Source organism: Dermacentor silvarum, chromosome 7, assembly GCF_013339745.2.
Source record: "Dermacentor silvarum isolate Dsil-2018 chromosome 7, BIME_Dsil_1.4, whole genome shotgun sequence".
Lineage (NCBI taxonomy): Eukaryota > Metazoa > Arthropoda > Arachnida > Ixodida > Ixodidae > Dermacentor > Dermacentor silvarum.
The window spans coordinates 91796716-91815610 of record NC_051160.1 but is presented as its reverse complement, the minus strand read 5'-3'; the positions used below and the strand labels follow the sequence as shown (position 1 = coordinate 91815610).

At 46.9% G+C, this 18895-nt stretch overlaps 1 protein-coding gene across 3 annotated transcripts in view; it reads left to right on the top strand.

Moving 5' to 3' along the window:
- Positions 1–7976: 7976 nt before the first annotated feature.
- Positions 7977–18895, top strand: part of LOC119459014 (glucoside xylosyltransferase 1-like) — a 276245-nt gene continuing 265326 nt past the window's right edge. For all 3 annotated transcript variants that reach the window (XR_007467937.1, XR_007467936.1, XM_037720862.2), the window contains exon 1: positions 7977–8159. The gene's annotated coding sequence lies outside the window, so the exon portion shown is untranslated. The remainder of the gene's footprint in view (positions 8160–18895) is intronic.

Sequence of the window (18895 nt, the reverse complement as noted above, 5' to 3'; positions counted from 1 at the left end):
TTTGGGCACAAGACGCTCGGATGCATGCTGCAACCAAGATTTTATGGCAGGCTCGATGATGACTGGAGTGCTATTAGGCGCCTTGCTTACAGCAGCTGGAAATAAATTTTACAGCATGACATTAAAACAGGTCCACTTAATCATCCCTTCTACTAGAATGTAGCACTGTATTCAGCATAACACATATTAGTGTGCAACATGAATCATTGGTATGTGAGTGAACGCAGAGCTCCATGCAGCACTTCCAAGAAGCCTTAGAAACGGCACTGGAGAAATACCCTTACACATAGCTTTAAAAAACATTAACTGGAGCTACTGCCACTAGTGCTTTTTGTGCTGGTTTCCACTTCACTTGCTTGTCTGCCCAAGCTTGAAGCTATACGTCCCCAAACATCAGTGCACTGCATATGTCTCTTATTTTGAGCCGTTAAATGGGAATAACTTGACCCACTTACCATGTAGCAACACATATTTGAAAACTTTCCATGCAGAGCCCAAGTTCACCATGGGACAGCCCGAGGTAATGCACCTTACGCATCTGGTAAGAGCTCCCCAGTGTATATAACGTATTAAAGATTAAGCAAGATGTCTAATAAATGGCCCATCCATATCGAATGAGGGTATGCATCGAGCTGCAATAAAATTTACAATTTTTAAAGAATTAAGCTGCTAACCTTTGACTGCTTTGACAATTTTCAGTGCTCAGAAACAATGTTTCCCCTTCAGCCACTTCCAGGAAACATTTGCGGCCACTTCATCTGTTATACAGTTTGTCCATATTATTTTGGTTGCCCAGTTTCCAACGCTGCCCTCATTCTGCGCGAAGTCATTAACCTGCACAAACACACAGAACACATGCAAAAAGATCAATCAATAAGACCTCAATAAGACCTATAATGACCTAAGACCTAAAACATCAATAAGACCTGAAGCACTGAGAAGTAATAGAACAATTTCAAAAGCTCACACAGTGAATCAGATTGAGAAATATCTTCCATCATGTATTAACAGTAACACTCAAAGTAAATTCATTCCACCCAGAAAAGTATTGCAGCATAACTTGCCACATTTGGCAACTACAGCAAAGTAAGCTAGAAAAAACATGAGAACATGCCAAAGAGTTTCATGCTTCTCTGTCCAATTTCTCGTCAAATCCAAGCAGTTCTTCCAAGCAGCTGAAAAGCTGCTCGATCAAGGCTGCGCACGGTGCCAGTGAGGTGGAAGACAGCATGGAAGACAGTATCTTAAAAATTATATTCAGCATTTCTCCCTGTTGTTGAAGCATGTAGCGATGGATGTTCAGCAGCCATATTGCATTGTGCTAAAAATCTGAAACTGATAAAATTGTATAGTCTGTAAGGAAGAGCTGCATAAAACTTTAGAATTAAGTAACTGCATGTGGATACTTTTTCAAACAGCAGAGTTATTTTTCGGATTTCAGATGAAGGAATTAATGCAAGTTTGTTTTTGACAGACAAAACCTGAATAAGAAATTTAACTGGGGTGTACTCCAGCACGTTAACAACCGTCTTAGTAAGATGCCCGTGTTGCTGCTAGCCTTTGCCTTTGCATCTAAGCTGTTGTAGCGGGCACTAACTAATTCGGCTATCTTATCGAAATTTAGCTAATGTCTGCGAGAAAAGCAAGAATGTCGGTGGTTATGCACCAAAGCTGGTGCAGCTTTTAAGCAGCTGTCCTCGGTGTTTAGGAACTTACAAGCTGGTAGTAATTTTTAAGAGATGTCAAAGTATTCCAAGTATTAAATGCCACATTTACAATCTTAGCGGAGAATATAAGATTTTTCAATTGTATCATGTGCGACATTAAAATTTAAATATCCCTACAAACTCGAGTACAAGTTAAGGACCACACAAAGAGCGATGGAACGAAAAATCTTAGGACTAACGTTAAGAGACAGGAAGAGAGCGGTATGGATCATAGAACAAACGGGGATAGCGATATTCTAGTCGACATTAAGCGGAAGAAATAGAGCTGGGCAGGCCATATAATGCGTAGGATGGATAACCGGTGGACCATTAGGGTTACAGAATGGATACCAAGAGAAGGGAAGCGCAGTCGAGGTCGGCAGAAAACCAGATGGGATGATGAAGTTAGGAAATTTGCAGGCGCAAGTTGGAATACGCTAGCGCAAGACAGGGGTAATTGGAGATCGCAGGGAGAGGCCTTCGTCCTGCAGTGGACATAAAATACAGGCTGATGATGATGATGACATTGCTCCCTGTCACGCTGACCCGGAATGTTTGCCAGTTCCTCCTGGTCCGTTGCAAGGCCTGAAAGACAATGTTGTTACGATGGGGTGCATTTATTTAAACGATGAATTGATGAAAAGGGACCGCGCCGACACCGAGCTGCTACAAAGACAAGCGCACTTCGTTCTCCTCTTCTTCCGTCCTTGCCGTAGCTTTAGCGTAACACTCCTCCCTTCACAGACGAAGCCCGCTGGGCGAGGAACTGTTACGTCCACTCGGAGTCACGGAGATGACAGCGTTTCAGGCGAGCGACGTGAAAAAGCTGCGTCTTCTTAGACCGATAGCCATTAGAAACGAGACGAGCAATCGAATAGGTCGCATCACTTAGGCGATTGGTGGTGACGAAAGGTACGGTGTAACGAGCATGAAACGTATGGTACAGGCAGCGCTTGCGAAGAGGTGTCCATAGCCATACTATGTCCCCTTTGTCATACAACACATTCTTGTGTCGTCAATCGCAGCTGATCTTGGAACGGTCCTGCGATGCCAACGTACGGAGCTGAGCCATGCGGTGTGCTTCCTCAGCACGGCAGAGAGTCTGGGCAGTAGAAGAGTCCGCATGACGAGTAAAAGGTAGAATGGGGTCAAGGAAGCTGTGGGGAGGTCTGACATAAAGAAGATACAAAAGGCTGTAGCCGGTAGTTTCATGCTTTGCAGTGTTGAAGGCATATGTTATAAAAGGCAAGACGTCATCCCAATTTTTGTGCCTGGGATCTACGTACATCGAAAGCATGTTGGTCTAAATTCTGTTAGTGAGCTCGACAAGACCATTTGTCTGCGGATAATACGGGGTCGCGTGGCGAAACCGGCAAGCACAGGGAGGCAAGAGCTCTTCGACTACATCGGCCACGAACTGGCGAACGCGATCGCTCACAATAACACGAGGGGGTCTATGACGCAGTATAAGGGAGGACAGGGGGAAGCTCTAAACATCAAGAGCCGTCACCGTTGGCATCGCTGCGGTTTCAGCATAACGCGTCAGATGGTCGATGCAGACTATAATTCAACGTATGGCGTTTGTCGAGCGCGGGAATGGGCAAGGAAGATCCAGTCCAACCATTCCGAAATGAGATGACGGTGGCGCTACAGGGTGAAGGAGTCCGACCAGAGCAGTATTAGGGCGCTTGCATTGCTGGCACTTCTTACAACTGGCCACTTACTTTTCTATATCCCGTCGCATACTAGTCCAGTAGAATCGGCTCTGAATGCGGTGGTATGTTCTGGTGAAACCCAGGTGCCCAGTGGTCGAGTAGTCATGCATAGCACGGAGCACGTGGTTTCTCAATTTTTTAGGAACCACTAAGAGGAGACGCGCACCATCAGCCGCATAATTCTTCTTCTAGAGCAGGCCATCTTGGATGACAAAGTCATTGTTACCGGTCGGCTGAGCAGCTGAGGCGAAGAGGGCATCCAGGCTGCGGTCGTCAAGCTGCTCTTCCCGGAAGGTGGCCAGGTCGAGAAAAATAATGCCATCGATGGATGCCGGAAACTCATCAAATTGTCGACGTCACATGCACTTGTTGGTAGAGGAAGCCTCAAAAGACAGTCGGCGTCCGCATGATGTCGGCCACTCTTGTAACGGACTTAAAAGTCAAATTCCTCTAAACATAGTGCCCATCGAGCAAGGCGGCGAGACGGGTCGCGGAGACCACAAAACCAACATAGTGAATTGTGATCAGTAACGATCATGAAGCGGCGCCCGTAGAGATATGGCCAGACCTTCTAGACTGCAAAAACGACAGCGAGACACTCTTGCTCAGTGACGGTGTAATTCTGTTCAGCCTTGCTCAACGAACGGCTGGCGTATGCAATGGCAGGCTCGGCACCACCAAAGCGCTGTACGAGGACGGCGCCTAGGCCGATTCCACTTGCGTCGATGTGCAATTCTGTTGTTGGCAGAGGGGTTAAAATGACGAAGTATAGGTCCAGAAGTGAGCAGCAACTTCCGTTGACGAAACGAGGAGTCGCAGTCTGCTGTCCAGGTGGAAGGGTTATCCTTGCGCAGCAATGAAGTCAGAAGGTCGGCAGTATCGGCAAAGTTGGGCACAAAACGTCGGAATTACGAGCAAAGACCCAAGAAGCTTCTCAGCTCGCGTTGTGACAGCAGTTGTTTAAAGCCGCTAACTGCAGCGACCTTCTGTGGGTCTGGTCGCACCCCCCTGCTTGTCCACTAGATGTCCAAGTACTAGCGCCACTCGTTGGCCAACGTAACATTTCTTTAAGTTGAGGGTAAGGGCAGCTTGTTCACGGCACGTCAAAACAATGTCCAGTCGATGGTTGTGCTCTGCAAAAGTGCGGCCAAAAATGACGACGTCGCCAAGATAACACAAACAAATCTCCCACTTCAGGCCGCGCAGTACCGTGTCCATAAACCTTTCAAATGTTGCAGGCGCGTTGCACAAACCAAACGGCATGACGTTGAATTCGAACAGGTCGTCTGGGGTCCTAAAAGCGGTTTTCTCTTTGTCAGCTGAATGCAGCGGTATCTGCCAGTAGCCAGATGACGTTCCATCGTGAGATGATCGTGAGAGTCATCTCACGTCATCGTGAGATGACGTGAGGTCCACAGAGGAAAAGTCGGAAACACCAATGCGCAGGTAGCCAGACAGAAAGGCAGCCTCCGGAAAGTTCGTGAAGTGCATTAATAATGTTAACCGTATTATAACCGTCCGGTTTTGTTCAGCAACCAAAGAAATGGTCAGAGATTTCTCATGAGGTTTACTGGCCATTCCACTCAGCTGTACCAGTTATATGACAAAGTTTATTATGAATCCATTTACTGAACAGAAATGTTAATGTATGTGCGCAAAAGCCTTATGCAAGCAGCGGGAGCCAGAACATCGCCCGGTCTCCTGTAAAGCCTATTCAAAAAGGAGAGACGATGCACCTACTTGGTTTTGTCACTTTTGCAGCCAAACCAAGTGCACGTCCCTTTAGACTTCATAAGACTCCATGCGCGGGCCCTGCTTGTGGCCTAGATAGTCGGACAGCATGATGGTGCTTTAGTGTCTAGAGTATACAGGCTGTTTCACGTACCTTGGGCCAAACTTTAGGAATATGTAAATGCCACGTAGCTGGACCGAACCTAGTTAACGCTGTTTGCCGTCGCTTGTTTTTTCTCATTTTTTCTTTTTTTCTTGCATTCCGCCTAATGACATTTCTAATCTTAATTATTTAATCAGCTTCTCAAATATGCTAATAAGATTAAGAGTGTCAATTAGAAAATTGTAGAGCAACATGCAAAGTTCGGCAGGTGTAACACTCTTGTAGCACAAAGAAGGCGAAAGCCTCCTGCACATGTGGAAATACATGAAGTTATACAATCGGGGTTAGTCTTCTTTGTAAGACATATTGGTAATGCATGAAGATATACAATTGGGGCTAGACTTCTTGCAATACATAACGAGCCGCAATGAGAAGTACACATGTGGCACTAAGGCGACGTCCTGAACGCCACATGTGAACACTTAACGTAGTACCTAAAGTACCGCATGTTAGTAAACGCACTAGGCCATACCTGTAGTCAGAGAAATAGCTGCGACGTGATTGTAGAATCACGCATGAACTATAGGCACACCTTTAACAAGCCAGAACGGTGGATCAGCCATGGATTCAGGGAAACGTGCTCGTCTCGCAACCTCGAGGCAAGTGTTCGATTCTCACCAAGACCGAAATATGCGAAATTTTATTTTCAAGGCAACTAATTTACTTCGTTAACAGGAACATCCCTAAGAAATGTGACGTCAATCCGAGCGTTTTGGGTGGCTTCGGGCATTTTTCGTCACGGCGCAATTTCCCCAAAGACACCGCCAACATACATACCTTAAGCTTTCCCCTTAAAAATTCCCGACACAGCATTCTGTTGCTCAATTCGTGCTACATAAAAGTGTTCTTCTGAGCGTGAAAGATGCCCGCGAGTACACGAAAAATTGCCGCGAGTCTGGCCGCTCGAGGTACTTCAGGATGCCGGACACGGGATACAGGTGTGGTTAATTTGAACGAGCGCCTTTATTCTAACCAAAAGAACATGTCAGCCAATGCGTAAGTTGTGGCTTTCTTAAGTCGCATCAAATAATTGCTATCCAAAGAGATACGTTATGTGTGCAACTGTACTTTATTAAATCTTAAGTAATGGTTTAACCAGGCCGCAGCTGTTTGGGAGTGCCTCGCTATAGGTCTACTCATTGAAATACCTTTGGCTCAAATACCGATTGGCTCAAATTAAGAGCCACATTAGACCCCTCGAAAAAGCACGAAGCTTGCACTGGGCCAAGAAGCGGCCCTGCAAGTCGTATAAATTACAGAGCCGTGTCGGTATCTCGAATACCACTCCTATTTATCACACTGTAATTTACAATTCGACATAATTTTTATAGTTTGTGAGAGTTAACACCTTACAGCGAAAGCAGACAAGTTTCGATTATGTTTTCTCTAAGATTTACGGAGTTTACCCTGCTAGAAGCAGAACACTAATCGGCCACGCCAAACTACAGGGAAGTAAGTAAAGAAGCCTTCGCTTTAAAGCACAGGCAACAAGCCCTAATTGTACCGAAAAAATAGATTGTACAGACCAAACTGGACGGTGACCCCTCATCGCCACCGCTTTCTTGCGCTCGAAGACATCTTCCACACTTTGCTATTGTAATGTAGAGAGAATTCTTTTGACACCGAGAATTGACTTAAGTAAACTCAAACAATGCTATCGATCCAAAATTTTCACGGACTACGCTCGAAGGCACCACTTGAAGCACGTCCCCACAATTTCCAAAATTATTAACTTTGTCGTCACACGAAATATCAGACAGATATACACTGACCTAAGCCTGCGCGCCAGCTGGCGGTTTCCGTCATTCAAAAGGTCAAACTTCGTTCGCTGCCAGAGAACGGTATTTCGTTTTTAGCTGACGCCGTTAATTTCGAAGAATCGCAGCAAGAACGCTCTACGTCAGAGTTCTGCGGCACTTGTGAAATATTGATAGCGCACAAGTTTAGAGCCTCATCATTGACGCAGGTTGGTGGAAAAGTTGGCGGTGCATATTTTATGTGTGCAGCATGGGTGGGAAGTCCGCTCGCTTGGGCTGATGCCGCGCTCCCGCTGAGCAGCGCAGTTGCGACATCGCGAAAAGTGTGACGATCCATGTTTTTTTTATTGCGATAGCAATTATATGGACACTCAAAAGCAGATTTCTGCCGTCGGCGTCGCCGTCGCCGTCGCCGTCGCCGTGAGGTTCCGTATGACGTCATTTGGAGATGAAATCGTCGCCGCGCGCCGAACGCTGTATGTGCGAGTGAAAGGGCGCGAGGGGCGCGTCTTTCACGGGGAGTGAACGCACGGCGGAGAACAAACGCGCGTTCTGCGCCGTGCTCGCTTAAGGGCTGCAGAAGTAGGCGTCTCTTTTCTCCTTTACAATCACCATATATGTAGAGCAAACGCGCCTTCTTCGGACGCGCGAGAGGCCGTGGGGGAGGGGGAGGGAAGGGAGGCGACGTTTAGCTGCGGCACCAAGTGCCTATTTATATCAGAGGCTCCAGCAACAGTCACCAACGCCGCACGCATTTTGAGCTAACGCGGGCAAAACGCCGATGGCGTCGACAACAGTTCTGCGTGTTGTTGCTACCAAAGCCGCTCACCTTACTTCGTATGACATTGCTGTGTTGCTATCGCATTCATTGCTTCGCCCTTAGGGCGAAACTGTGACATTTTTTTTTTTTGCCCAAGAAGCCTGCGATTGATTCCGCAGCGAGAGTTGGCTCGAACACAGAAAGAACGTGGCACTTTACCGGGCGCCATTACTTCGCGATGCTCTCGAACAGTGCGTAGTTCCACATTTCCCACAATTGGGGCATTGATCTTTTCGGACCACCCCGAGCTGCTCTAGCCGCTGACGGGTAAGTAGCACCTGTCCATTTCCGCAGCCAGTCGAATTCTCTGACGTGGTCACTCGTCCGGGTTTATAACGGGAGACCTCTTTTATTTTGATTTAGAGGTGGCTTGCTAAAAGTACATATAAAAAAACCTGTTATGCTATTACTGCTGAAATCTTTGTAAACGTACAACCCATGCGCCCCACTTTGATATGATTGTGTAGAGGAAAGAAGCCATTACTGCACCACGCATTTCTGATATGCACAAATGGTTCTGTTGGCGCGCCACGCATGAAGCAATTATAGCTGAATTTGGCCTCTTTCTCGGCGTTCTAGGACTCATAGAATGGCAGCACGTCTGCACATATGAGCGGGCGTGGTGGCCTCTGAGAGAGCTCACTCAGCCATAGTAGGTATAATTTATCAAACTCAAACCGGTGCTCATGCTTGAGTGCCTACATGCGTGCACATTTCTGCGTTAGTTTCACGCTTGTGAGGTGATGGCACCCCCGAGTTCGACACTCAGGGCCCAGAAATTGCGGTAAGAGACTGGAGCAACAATACGGAGGAGGACAATTTTCGACTACCCCCTTTGACCACGGCGTGCCCCCTACGAATAGGAAGTGAGCGCGATTGTGGGATTATATCGTACAATCTTCACTAGATGTAATATATGTTAAGCAGGTAGGCTTTCTAATGCGTTAAAAGTAAGTCGTGAGTTTGTTTACGTTAACTGTGTACTCTATGCCCATACATCCTCTGCAGCACCCACATTAAGCAAACGAAATACAAATGGCAATTATATTTACAGACTCGCCAACTGTTGTCAAAGCTTTAATGTATCTGCGAAAGCATAAAATCCTGTAGACAATTATCTATTTTCGCTTATGTGCACTATGTATGCATTTAACCAGCATGTCGATTAATTTTGGGTGCCCGGCATAGAGGCATGGCGGATAATATGCTTGCAGACGAAATTGCTACATCCATAAAAACGAAAGCCTATAACTCTTCTGTAGCTATCCTTTCGACAGACTTGAAGCTCAGACAGTTCTGTCAATCCCTTTGGCACAAAGAAACCTTGAAAAAGTTCCATTTATTCAAACCACGTTTAGGTAATTGGTAATCGATAGCAAAAGTGCGACGAACTAGTGTCCGCTTTTGTCCGTTGCGAAAAGGGCTCCCATATGGTAACCATTATTACCTATCGACTGGCGGTGAACATGCCATTAGCAGTACATGTAGCGAGAGACCGACCGTACTCAATGTCTTACTGTAGTGGCGGGAAGCGGAAGTTAACCGAAATGAGCACTTCGCTGCAGCTTAAACACAGCATACTCCTCTCCATCTAGCAATGTCTCTTCATGCGGAACCTTTCTTCGGAACTTAAGCTGTTCTAACTAAATGAAGTTGTGTTCCATGTTTTTAGCCCAAGAACTTAATAGCACATCCTTCCAGCTGGGGCTTTTGCTGCGACAGTTGCGTTTTGTTGAACGCGAGCCTATACGCCCATGCGTTTAAGGGCCTTGACGGGGCATTAGTACTACTGATTATATATATATATATATATATATATATATATATATATATATATATATATATATATATATACTTTTCAGTGTGTCATCCATTCAAACCATATATTTCATGTGCATGGCACACGTCACCAGTCATTGTTATTATTTTAGCACGTATACATTTCACTGCCTTTACAGCGACAACCTTTAGGCCCCTTCACAGCCACGCTACTTCTATACATTTGCCATTTGTCATTGAGTTCTATAAATTTGCCGCTTATCATTGAATACCACTGATTGGCTCTTTTCACCATCGTTGGTTCTTGCGCAATAAAACCCCACATATCATCATTACCAGCACACACAATGCGTTTTACGTGCATCACTGGGGCGGCGTCCCTGATACAGCTTACCCAACGTTTGACTAGCTTTCCATTTCCTTGGTTCGTGCTTTGTAATGCGAATCATTTTTTACCTTATTTCAGCCACCTTGTGGCAGGAAAGTAGATAGGCGGGTATGCTTTCTTTTCACCTCATTTCGGGGACCTCTGTAATAAAAAACGTTCGGGACCGACTAAGGAGTCGAATCTCGCCCTGAGAGTCAATTAGCCTAATGATCTGACCACTAGGCCATGATCGATTTATTCCTCTTGATTTCTAGCTTCCCTAAAAGCGTAAATAGGCACTTTTGATCATGGTAAACCCGCGAATATTGACATCGCAAATTCATCGCCGTCATTGTCTTATACACGTCACGTACACTTTAACAACAATTTCCACAAAGCATTCATGCTCAGATCGACCTTTAACATCACAGTGTCTAATGCCAGCAGACTGCGCCGGAGTGCATGCATACCGGGTAAAAAGTAACGTCGATATGTTGAAAATCACGTTAAGGTGACAAAGAAAGCGAATGTTGGGTGAAGTTATGGTTAAATCTGTAAATTTATCTGTAACATAACCAAAACGAAAACGGCATTATTAAAATCAATGAACACATTTTCAGTAGCTTTAGTTTTGTTGCACAGAAAGCATCTGCTTCCCCATAGCACACAAATCCCTCTTTCCATTAACCACACTCTAACAGGAAGGTTCCAGTGTAAAGCTTGAAAAGGAAAACTAATGTTCGCCGATCTCCAAATCTTTTCGGCCTTTTCTAACATGTCTTGCTCACTTCTGGACACGTTCACCAATACAAGTGCATAGGGAACACACTTTAGATAAGATCTTTCATACGACGCCCTTAGTTTACAATGGGATGGTACTCGAGTAAAAACCGTGCTCCAAAGAAAACAGTAGGACGTCACAAATTCGCACAAGAACCGTGACATTGTATAAGGAGCACTAGTGGCTGAAGAAACAAAACATTTAGGCATCTGTTACCATGGTAGAAAAAATAAAACACACACAGAAACGGGTATCTTTCGTGAATCATAGCATGAATAGTGATAACTCATGCTGAAGAAATAAGGGACACAACAACAAATCACCTGTCTTTACTAGTTGAAACAAATTTGCCCTTCATATTCGCTCCTACGAAAAGCACCCGATGAACCTGGCAAAGACGTGGTCAAATTTTTGAATGTGCTTACGTGTGCAATACAGTGCCTGCTGAAAATACATTTTCGCAGCGACAGAAACGTTACAAGCAGGGCAGCGTGCCAAAATCTACAATTCTAGGCCACCTCATGCTGCGGCTATCGCAGGTATCTTATTCGTCTTTTTGTCAAACCAGAGGGACTCGTTCTCCGATATTTATCCAGAAGTACCCCCATATAAGTTCTGGGTGTCGTGAACCACTGCATATTTTCAAACACACTGTGCCTGCCATTCCGATGGTCCTGTCAAAAACTAATACTATTTTCTTTATTGTTTAGCCTGATGCTTCTCACGCAAAACATTTCAGTAATGTTAGTGATTCATAATAATGAGCTAACATTGTCCTTATAGACAGCGAATAGGGCAATGTCATTGGCTTACACTAGAACACACACGTATCTTCAACGCGCTAATTTCTGTACTATTTACTCATTTTCTACACAATGGCTATAAAATACAGCAATATGTAAAAGAATCCGCCTTCTTGGCGCAGGTCTGCTACGCTGTTTGCAACACCGTTTGGTGTTGCGCTTCTCAGCGTGAGGAAGCACTAACGAATCCCGGCCACGGTGGCCTCATTTCGACGTATTCTCTTGTGAGGCTGGTGAGCGGACAGGCAATGCGTGCAAAACCCTCGATAGAACGCCGGTAACAGGCTAGAAGGCCCCGCACGGCGTCCTTGACCTCAGGCATTGGAAGCTTCACGACGGCAGCAGTTTTATCGGGATCTACTCTAACACCGTCATGGCTGACCACGTTACCCAGGAACTGAAGTTCTTCAAAGCCAATGCGGCATTTCTCTGGTTGTAATGTGAGTGCAGCAGACCGTATGGCTTGATGAACAGAGGTGAGCTGTTCAGGATCTTCCTCGAATGTGGCCGAATGACCAATTACGTCGTCCAAGTATACCAAGCAAGTCTTCCAATTGGCGCCGGAGAGAACTATATCCATGAGTCGCTGAAACGTGGCCGGGGCTAAGCACAAACGGAAGGGAAGAACCCGGCAATCGTCAAACCCATCAGGCGGCACGAAAGCAGTCTTCTCTCGATCACGCTCATCGACGTCGATTTGCCAGTACCCACTTTTATTGCGATAGCAATTATATGGACACTTCAACCGGATTTCTGCCGTCGTCGTCGCCGTCGCCGTCGCCGTCGCCATGAGGTTCCCTATAGATAAAATCTTCGCCGCGCGCCGTATGCCCGAGCGGAAGCGTGCGGGACGCGCGCTATCACGGAGAGCGAACGCACTCAATCTCCCACGCGTAAGCAAGGAAGCAGGAAGCCAGCGCCGGAGGGAGCAGGGGGGGGGGCGAGGGGGGGGGGAGCGTACTTCTCTGCCAACAACCGCGCTTGTCGCTCGCTCGCACCGTCTCTTATCTCCACACGGCTCTGACCTTTATGCGCCGTGCATTCGCCGCTCAGTTTCCGTTGAAGCGATAGACCGCACGTACCTTCGCCCGCGGCGGCGTATGCTTGCTGCCAGCGTTTTGACAGTCGTTGTCTGCTGTCATTCCGTGTGACCTCTTCGTGTTTGCCCGCGCTCACACCACGCTTGTTCATTCAGTTCGTAATAGACGGGCCACATTTTCCAACGCACGCTACACATGCAATGCTGCCCGGATCGGCAGTGCAGCGCTACAGGTGTGTCCCTTCGCACGCGCTGCCCACGGGAAGCGCATCTCATCAACACCGCCGTTTCACACGCGCCTTCTCGTGGTCATCGAGTCTCTTAATCAGCTCATGTTTACTACAATTCGTATTGCTACCAAAGCCGCTCACCTTACTTCGTATGACATTGCTGTCTTGCTATCGCATTCATTGCTTCGCCCTTAGGGCGAAACTGTGACATTTTTTAGATCCATGGATGAGAAGAAACGAGCATGCGGTAGCCTGTCGAGAGAATCAGTCATGCATGGCCGTGAATGAACATCTTTGTAACACGGTTCAGTTTGCGATAGCCAATACAAAAACTTGGAGGATGCTTAAGCTTCGCCTTTAAGAGTGAAACGCAATAGAATTCAAAGATCTCTGGTGGCTTATCAGGCTTTTTTGTCTCATATTCAAATTACAATCTGACGCTATTACGTCTGTATGTTGTGGCTAAGTCGTACTTTACGATTTTTCTGACAGATTTTACTTTGAGAAATTAAATTTTTGCTCGCTAACGCCTTGCGCCACGCGAAGTGCCTGCCTAGTCGGGGTGGTTCGTGATGATTATTTCCGCCAACGACGCCGGCGCTTACGTCGTCGCCAATGCCGGATTTTCTGCGACACAGTGCCCTTAAGGCTATTGTTTTAGGGCCGCAAGCTACCATCCTTCTATTTACGAGCACCACTGACGCTGCCCAAGGGCTTTTTCACGGCTGGATTACATCATCATCTAGCATTTTCTGGACCTGTCCTATTGCCTCATTTTCTTTCTGAGCCATACGGTGCGGGTTCTGTCGAATGGGTCATTCCAGTCTCACCCGTGATTACGTGGTGCTTAGTCAGCGGCGTTTGGCCAACTCGAGACGCTGAGGAGAAACAATGCTTGAACTAGTCAAGCAGTTCGAGAAGATTCTTGTCTATCTTTCGGTGTTAACCTTAGGCCAACGTCGATGATGGGTACACGCCGTGCCATATCAGCGACTGCTCGCTCTTGAGCAGCAAAACAGTACTGAACACTGTTTATTTCGTCAAAGTATGCTACCGCGGTGCCTTTGCTGATGTACCGTGTTCGTTTGTGAAATTTGTCAGTAGCAAGTCAGCGCGTCCATCTGTTAAGCTGACACTGCCACGAACTACCGCAACACCTTGACACAGTAAAAGTGCAGTTACTTGTTCGAGTAATTATTAGAGTGAACAGTGGCGCTATTATCCACGGGAAGTGCAAGCAGGCCAGTTCAGCCCGCATGCGAATGCTGCTGAACTGTACATGGGTTTGCCTCAACTTCGTCCTTCCGGCTTAAAATAGCTTCGTGACTTTACAAAGTGATCCTTTTTAAGACAGCAATGCGTTATAAATACTAAAATAAGCGTTATAAAAATTGTCCGACGCCAGGTTGCGTGCACAGGATCCGCTAGCACAGAAGCCCAATATTAACACCATTACCTCACGGACTTAACAGGCAAGCTTAACCACTGCAATCAGCAGCGATTAGGCGTGCTTGTAAAGTCTTCCCTCTGCATTCAACGAAATATAACTTCATTCGACATTTAGGCCACTTTAGTCTTATGTAAAGTGCAAGAAATCAAGCCACAAGAACGTCTGAAACCCCAAGCAGGATGATCAGGACATCCATGTCCCACCCACCATTACCATGGTGGTTGATTGATAGCGAGGCTAGAGTGCCCTCTGTTGGGACCCGGGGTAGCGTTTAAGCCAGTGATACTTCTAGCCACATGGATGAGGACGTCCGGGAGCAAGAGCGAGAGAAAAATGGTTTATTCTTCATATTACCAGTGGCTCCAGTTATGGATACCCACTCCATGGCGGAGAACTTTGAATGTCTCCGCTCACTACATGTCTGAGCACACACAAAAACACGTCAGGACACACCCTCTGAACCAAATGTGTTCGCTTATAAAGCAGTCGTCTTCCCTAGTTCCTACACAAGGGAATTCGATGGTCTTAATGCGGCCAATCAGAAGGGTCGTATTGTCTACAGAACTCCGCCTCCGCGCCCCTGATATCCGACCGTCGAAGCAAGGACGAGGCAATCGGGAAAAAGGGGCTTCACACACTTTCCACGAATTCATCTTAAGTATCGTAACAGCGCAAACAATACAGGGACAAAAGGAAGGAAAGACGACAACACGGCGCTGACTCTCAACTGATATTTTATTGAAGGATCGTCTAATATATATACAAAACATTTCAAAGAACCATGACTTGCGCAAGACACAGTGATACATCAAGGCCGTGGCGACAAACTAGGCATAATCAAAAGTTGCAGAAGTAATGAAATTCCTTGTCATGAAGAGCGATCGATGGTTCACTGATGCATCCCGTGCCTCTAATCGTTATATTGTATGCCTCAGCGATTTCTCTTGTCAACTGGTTAGTGTGTTTAAAGATGATAGAAGTCTTGTCAAAAAGGGGGCGACACCCGCATGAGTTACAATGTACCGGAAGATGACGTGGTTCAACCCCTTGAAGAGAGAGCTCATGCTCCCTAAGTCGTACGTTTACACAGCGTTTTGTTTACACAGCGTTTTGTCACTCTCCCGACCTTGCCAAGGTCGGGAGAGTGACCTTCGCGCTGATCCCCGCTTCCACGAATGGTGGTGGTTGTGGCCGCTTCTAAGGGAGCTTGTTTGTGATCGCGTCAATAGCCAGTGTCGGGCCGCGTCGCCACGTAGACGGTCGCTGATGAAGGGGATGGCATCGGGGGAAGCACCCAAAGGATGGGCATTGGCCGATTTGGTGCGCTTGTTTGCCCGTCACCGCCGGTGTCGGGCACTGTCGCCATCCGGACCACGCTGATGAAAGGGGCTGCCTCGATGGAAACAACCAAAGAATGCGCCCTGCCGATTCGGGATGCAACACCTCTAGTACTTGTAGGAAACTCCATGCTTCGTTGTACTCTGCGTCGGAAATAACCGGAACAAGACAGCATGATAGGGGTGGTGTAAACACACCAATGTTGTGGGTCTGCACCATGGGTCGTCGTGTCTCTACAACTACAAAAAGTGACCATGCCGTCGCGTATGTTATCCCCGGCGCCATATTCCCACAAGAAGTCAATGCTAGTATGAGCGGTATGCAGCACTGTGGTAAAATGACGAAGGTAGCGAAAAATAAATATTCCCAATCTCGAGTCTTGCTTTACATGAGCCTGTAAGCGTCATCAGCTGACCTCCAGCATTTCGAGTGGAAGTGCCCGTTCATTGCGTTTTAACCTTCTCAAGATTGTCTGCCAAGGGATCGCTCATTATAGAAAAGTCGTCAGCAGTGTCAACTAAGGCCGTCACTTCGCGCCCATCAACGATTACAGGGAAGTCGGTACTCATAATTTTATCGGCGATCTACTCTGGTAGATTGTCGTCGATCTGCTGCGTTCTTGGTATAATGCTGGGAGCTTTTCAGCAATTCTTTGAAAGCAGTGACCTCCGGGGCAAAGGTTGCAAATAAGCTTCTCCACCGTGAACTTGGGAGACCTCCCTCTCACCCCGTCGGCAAAATTGCGGCGGTTTTTGAAAGAAAAACGTGTTGGAAACAGTGACTGCGACCGGATATTATATGGGCTTACTTGCCCTCCAGTAAGGCTGTCATCTAAGAGGCCATGGCATTCATCAAGCTGACGGTTTGTAGCAGCAGGTGAATTTCCCTGGTAGCCAGTCTGGCGATCAGGGCAGAAGCCAAAAATGTGTCCTGGTTCTCCACACTTGTAGCACAATGTGAGCTGATTGGCGGTGCGCCACATATCAGTCCTGCGAAGCTGCTGGGGTCGCCAAAAAGGATCTCGTTGGGCCCAGGCTGTGACAGGTGGGCGCGACAGTACTGTGGCGTCAGTATTCTAGACAGTGGACGAATGACAGCGTCGGCGTAGCTGTATGTGCCTGGCTCGAAGCTTGGCTCAAGGCATGGTACTGGAGGTGCAACGCGCATGGTTCGGGAGGCTTGTCGGAGTTCTCGGCGCACGACTTGAACGAGGGAGGCGACTGTGAACTCGTCCGGCGTCGCTGTTTGCTTTGAAGTCTGCGCGCACACAATCTCTCTTTCAATTGACTAAGAGACATTTCGTTGATGGCCGCCAGTACTCTGTCTCCTGCAGACGCTCCGCAAGCTTGCCGGTCATATTGCTGATAGCGCTGCTACCGCGCCCGCTCGATTTCTGTGGCCTCCCTAATGCACTCGTCCACTGTGGTCGGTGGGGTGCCTACAAGGCCACCAAAGAGCTGTTATTTTACGCCACACGTGAGATGACTCAGCGTTTTCACTCGGTCATGTTGGGATCGGCGCGGCGAAACAAACGTGCCATGTCTACGGCATACATCGCAACATCCTCATGTGGCTTTCGGATAGGCGACTTAAGAACGCGTTGAGCGTAATCCCGTCGATTCGTATTTCCGAAGATCGCAAGTAACGTATACCGCTAAACTCGTCCCAGTTTGGCAAGCTTCCCTCATGGTTCATGAGCCATATTCTTCTGTTCCCTTTGAGGGCGAAATACTCGTTCGACAGCTTCTGGCCGGTATGCCAGTGCTACGGGCTCATAGGCTACGGGCTAGGGCTCATGCATAGGCTACGGGCTCATACTGGTCCAGCTAGTCTTCAACATATTCATGCGTGCCGCCATGAAAGCTCGCTGGAATTATAATGTTTTGAACCGTCAGTTGTTTTGGGCTTTGCAGCGCCATTTCTGGAGCAGTGGTGGTTCTTGCAGGAGACCGAATTCTGGGCTCAGACCATACAGGCGGCGGCTAGCGCGGTGTACAGGCGTCTCGACGTGGGGATGTCTCGCTGGGTTGGACGTAGTGGTTCTCAAAGGAGTCCTGATCATGAGGCGATGAGTGTAGTGCCCCGCACATCCACCAGTGTTGCGGTTCACCGAGAACGGGATCTTTAACTGCGAGAAGTCATTCTGTCGCACTCTATCGGCCCACACGAGAACAGGGAATGCAATCTTCTTCTATTGAGCCTGCGCACACTCTCGAGCAGATCGTCTTTGTCGTCACCATCGTGGCTTTATGTACATAAGGGCGCGGCAATATGATCGCAGCTCCCGTGCCAGGGTCTTGTTAACGCCTCAGACGTGTCGAATTGTGGCCTGGAAAGCTGAACTATATATGGCGAAGTACACGCTATCAAAATTGGGTAATCTACTCTGACTCCTAAGCAGCTCCGGTTACACTAACATAATGCTAGTTTTATAGTGGTAACTCCTTGGTTTGCTATGAAATTTAGCAGATATTGACCCTTGCCTGTTATTTTAGTGATCAGATTTGTTTGCAATGTAACCTAAATGCTTGTAATGTCCACAAAATAGTGATTTCTATAATACTACTATATTAGCAATGGTCTGTAGTTAACTTATCGATTTAAATTTTGTCTGAAACAGTGGCTAGCGAAATGGTTTTTGGCGTGGCATGGGAACCGTTGCAAATTATAACAATTCTCTAGAATTGTAAATTACAAGTTGAAGAATGGGATCAGCATTTGGGATAGCTGCTCAGCATCATTAACGTAACTGTAGCCCGAAAACATGCACGTGGCGCAAAGGAAAACGCGGTCCACAGCATAATAATGATGCACTCACAAGTAATATTTGCTTTATGTTAATGCACAATAAAATACACTATTATACAGCTTGGCCAAGATGACCTTTCTAAGGATCTGTCAGACTGTTTTCTAAGGTGTCGTGCGATAAATTCAATCATAAAGATTATAACAGCAGCATTCCGTATTCGTCACTGTCGCAGACACTGCACAAAATACAACGCATAAGAAACTGCAGAGAGGTCACGCTTGTCTTTCGATGTCTCCTCGTACCTTGGGTCATTCCACGCTGCGTTCACAATAACAATGCAACTTAACTGTTCGCCAAACTTTCCCTACTTTTGCTGGGCCTTCGTGATGATGGATAGTACGCATATACGCAATAAGTATGTATTTGTTGACATTATTTTAAACATTAAACGCAACATGAGCTTTTCC